Here is a 5,379-nt window from a genome sequence, read left to right on the forward strand (position 1 = left end):
GGTTGACTATTATCTACAAAGGAACTATCAGCTAACTGAAGTCAAGACTATGGTGCTGGAAAAATGCAACAGGTCAGGCAGCATCTGAGGAGCAGGAGTATCGACGTTTTGGGCAAAAGCCCTTCATCAAGAATGAGGCTGTGAGCCAAGGAGGTGGTGAGATAAATGGGAGGGGGGGTGGGGCTAGAGGTGAAGGTAGCTGAGAGTGCAATAGGTCGATGGAGGTGGGGGTGAAGGTGATAGGTCAGAGGGGAGGGTGGAGCGGATCGGTGGGAAGGAAGATGGACAGGTGGGACAGGTCATGAGGTTGGTGCCGAGTTGGAAGCTTGATCAGGGGGGATGGGAAATGACGAAACTGGTAAAATCCACATTGATGCCTTGGCACTGGAGGGTCCCGGGGTGGAAGATGAGACATTCTTCCTCCAGGTATCAGGTGGTTAGGGAGTGGTGATGGAGGAGGCCCAGAACTTGCATGTTATTGGCCGAGTGGGAAGGGGGAGCTGCAGTGTTCGGCCATGGGACGGTGGAGTTGGTTGGTGCGGGTGTCCTGGAAATGTTCTCTGAAGTGCTCTGCAAATAGGCGTCCTGTCTCCCTAATGTAAAGGAGACTGCATTGGGAGCAACAGATACAGTAAATGACAAGTGTGGAAGTGCAGGTGAAACTTTGATGGATGTGGAAGGCTCCTTCAGGGCCTTGGGCGGAAGTGAGGGGGGAGGTGTGGGCAATGGTTTTACAATTCCTGCGGTGGCAGGGGAAGGTGCTGGGATGGGAGGGTGGGTTGGTGGGGAGCGTGGACCTGACGAGGGAGACGTGGAGGGAATAGTCTTTAAAGAAAGCGAACAAGGGTGGGGAGGGAAATATATCTCTGGTGGTAGGGTCAGTTTGTAGGTCCTCCTCCATCGCCACTCCCTAACCACTCGACACCTGGAGGAAGAGTGCCTCATCTTCCGCCTCGGGACCCTCCAACGCCATGGCATCAATGTGGATTTCACCAGTTTCGTCATTTCCCCTCCCCCACCGTATCCCAGATCCAAGCTTCCAACTTGGCACCACCCTCATGACGTGTCCCACCTGTCCTTCTTCCTTCCCACCTATCCACTCCATCCTCCCCATGATCTATCACCTTCGCCCCCACCTCCATCCAGCTATTCCACTCTCAGCTACCTTCCCCGCCAGCCCCACCCTCCTCCCATTTATCTCACCACCCTGTTGGCTCACAGCCTCATTCCAGATGAAGGGCCTTTGCCCGAAATGTAGATTCTCCTGCTCCTCAGATGCTGCCTGACCTGCTGTGCTTTGCCAGCACTATACTCTTGACTCTAATCTCCACCGACTGCAGTCCTCACTTTCACCTATCAGATAATTGAAGATGATGCTATAATTAATTTAACTTCCCACTATAGAAGAGAAGGCATTAGGGCTAAACTGTGTTTCAGTCTGCCTGGCCTTTGGAGATGGTGACATGGGAGCTTTCCAGTGACCTGCTAACAGAATTAAATATTACAGTTATGGGCCAGACAACATTCACCCATGTTGGCTTGATTTCAGCAGACACTGAGAAATGATATTGTGAACAATGATGAATTTGAATCCTTTCATACTTTGTCAGTTCTAATACTAACCTTCCCTTCCATAGGCCCTTCAAGCATCCTTCAGGAGGAGGAGGCAGAAAGCAAAGAGTTGACAGAGGAGTTATTCATTCCTGTGCCGTACTGTTAGAGGAATCAAGTCCATCCTCCATCAACTCAGTTATCCACATCACAGTGAGAATTGGGTTCTCACATGATGGATTGCACTCCACAAATAAGCAGCAAATGACGGAGATAAATGTATAATTGAAAAAGTGCTGTCAGGAACAGGGTCCTCTCAGTTGGGCTCAGCTGGCATAGATGCTGAGCCTCAAGGCTATTGCCAAAAAAGATTATTCCGGAGCTACAGCAGAAAGATTTTGTCAGCATTTCCAGATACACTTCATTTGATTGGTGAAGAACATCCCCAACATAAGTGCCATAATGTCTCAGGCATTGGCACAAATGCCCACATCCATGTGAAGGATATCACTTACATGGACTATCAGATGTGACACTCAACCACATGCAGGCTGGCCCTCATTAATCACCTGCATACTCAGGATATCACGTTGTTAAGATATGAGAAAAACCTCACTGAAATGTCACTTTTTAGCTCTTACAAGCTGGGACATGCAGGCATGAGACAAAAGATAGGAAAAGAGAGCTTGGAAGCAAGGGATCTGCTTTCAACCCCGTTCCCCACCCACCTCCCCATTGCAGCTCCGTGTACAATTGCCTGAATGATAGTGAAGTCTGCCTTTGTATGGCTGCTTGTTGGGTCCTTCATGATCTCTGAAACATTCAGACATTGACAAAGAACATCTCAACAGTCAGAGCTGTGATTCAAGCAACTTAACTCAAAGGGCTTTAGCCATGTTGGAGTAGTCATAGAAAGGGAAGCTAAAGGATTTGTTGTTGCAATGAAATATTCACTTGCCTGCACAACACAGCATGACATAGTATATAAAGTTGAAATAGATATGTGACATTAAATTTATTTTACACACCATTACCTTGTTTTCACATTTCTGCTTAATGAAGATTAGTAAGACAAGAAATAAAGACAAGCAATAAGTATCCGGGAGAGGAATTAATTATTGACTGTTGATTACTTGTGCTGCATTTGAAAAGCCAAGTGGGTTCAAAATCGTGCCATAAGCATAAAGTGCAACTGAATCAAGTAGGTAAAAACAATGACTGCAGATGCTGGAAACCAGATTCTGGATTAGAGTGGTGCTGGAAAAGCACAGCAGTTCAGGCAGCATCCCAGGGGCAACTGAATCAGCCTGTCTTCAGCATCTCTGAAAGATATATGCAGCTGTTGGTGACCATAGCGTATCATTGTTTCTTTCTTGTTATTCTTCCGTCTGGTTATTGGAGCTCTTGCTTGATGTTGTGCAATGTTAAGCAAGGTGTAGCTCATGACACTGCTATTGTCCTGGGCACCATCTACCATGTCAAAGTATGTTAGAACCATCTACTAACTCTACTTCAAGGTGTGAATGTCTCTGGAAAACTGGTCTGACACAGAATGAAACATTATAGAGATCCCAGGGAATTTTGCCCTGGCATGAATAATGATATTTTATTGGGTTCAGACCAGTTGAGTGCTGTTGAAATGAAAGACTTCTGGGTGAACTTGGGGTGCTTTGCTCACCACAAGCATACAATAGAAATCCAGTCAGGATAGCAATTCCCAGTGCTTGCTCATTATGACTGGTTTCATCAATGAAAAGTGTACTTAAATGCTAACCCAAAAAAACACATCGTTGATCATTTGTAATATGCACTTATTGGTACTAGATCAGAAGATTCCAGTTTTTTTAAAAAATGTTCACAGCATGTGGGTCTTGCCCAGCATTTGTTGCCCAGAGGGCAGTTATAGTTAGTCACATTGCTGTGGGTCCTGGGTCACACATAGGCCTCGCCAGGCAGAGATCCTTTCCTAAAGGACACTAGCAAACAGATGGGCTTTTATGACAATCAACAATGGCTACATAGTTGCCATTAAGCCATATCTTTACTCCAGATTTTATTGAATTCAAATTTCACCATTGCCATGGTTGGGTTTGAAACCACATCTCCAGAATTTGGCCTGATCCACCAGATCTTTAAAATTAAACAGAGGGAAAAAAATGAAAGGCTGCAGTGACTGGTAAGGATCTAGTTACAGAGGGGGGAACAAAGACCTAGGTCTCGGAGCTTAGAGATGAGTTTGTTTGGAATTATGATGTTAAAGGTGGAGCTGTAGTCAATATGTATGAGTTCGACATAGGTCCATGTTATCCAGATGTTCCAGGGATGGGTGCAGGACCAAGGAGATGGACATATTGTGCCATAGATGAATTGCAAAGGATCAAGTTTATTTGTAAGGCTGGAGTTGATGTGAGCCATGACTAAGTTCTCAAAGTACGTCATGATTTTGGAGGTCAGAGCCAGCGGGTGGTAGTCATTGAGACACACTGCATGATCTTTCTTTCATTCTGGGATCTTCTTGAAGCAGTTGGACTTCACATTGCAGCAGGGAGATGTTAAAGATGTCAGGAAATTCTCCCGTCAGTTGGTCTGTACAGGATGTGAGTGCAAGGCTAGGGACTCCTTCCAGGCCACTCAGTCATTTTCTATGGATTCACTCTCAAGAAGGTTGATCTAATGTCTGCAGCATTGACTATGCATGCAAGTGCATCCAAGGCTGCTGGGACAGATGACATTGTTTCACTGACCTTCTCAAAACAAGCGTAAAATGCATTGAGTATAATACATACATACGTATTATTGCCCACGATTCTGTTCGACTTTGTTCAGTAAACCTTTATGTCATGTAAGCCTTGCCACAATCAACAGGTGTCCATTTGGTTAGTCTGGCGCTCAGGCTTAGTTTGGTATTGCCTCTTGGCATCTCTGATGACCTTATGAAGGTCGTATCGGGATTTCCTGTGTGGGTCAGGGTCGCCCGACTTGAATGCCTCAGAACTGGACTTCAGAAGGGAATAGATCTCCCGGTTCATCCATGGTGTCTGGTTTGGGAACATTCGGATTATCTTCCTCAGCACGCAGTCATCTACACACTTACTAATGAAGTTTGTAACAGTAGTGCCTGAGTTCTGGAATTTGTACCAGTCCACTGACTCTAAAAATCCTATAGAAGCCCTTCCATTTCCTCAGACCAACACTGCAATGTTTTCTGTACTTGGTCCTCAAGCTTCAATTTCTGCTTATAAACTGGAGGAAGCACACAATGTTATGATCTAGGATAGAGCAATAGGTTTCTTTGATGATTGGATAGGAATGGTCAAGAATGTTCAAATCTCTGGTGGGATAGAAGTATGAAAAATGTGTTGCTGGAAAAGCGCAGCAGGTCAGGCAGCATCCAAGGAGCAGGAGAATCGACGTTTTGGGCATAAGCCCTTCTTCAGGAATGGAGAATCGACGTTCCGGGCATAAGCCCTTCTTCGGAATCGGAAGCCCGAAACGTCGATTCTCCGATTTGTTAAGAAGGGCTTATGCCCGAAACGTCGATTCTCCATTCCTGAAGAAGGGCTTATGCCCGAAGCGTCGATTCTCCATTCCTGAAGAAGGGCTTATGCCCGAAGCGTCGATTCTCCATTCCTGAAGAAGGGCTTATGCCCGAAGCGTCGATTCTCCATTCCTGAAGAAGGGCTTATGCCCGAAGCGTCGATTCTCCATTCCTGAAGAAGGGCTTATGCCCGAAGCGTCGATTCTCCATTCCTGAAGAAGGGCTTATGCCCGAAGCGTCGATTCTCCTGATTCCTGAAGAAGGTCTTATGCCCGAAACGTCGATTCTCC

The sequence above is a fragment of the Chiloscyllium plagiosum genome, chromosome 7 (assembly GCF_004010195.1).
Source record: "Chiloscyllium plagiosum isolate BGI_BamShark_2017 chromosome 7, ASM401019v2, whole genome shotgun sequence".
NCBI lineage: Eukaryota > Metazoa > Chordata > Chondrichthyes > Orectolobiformes > Hemiscylliidae > Chiloscyllium > Chiloscyllium plagiosum.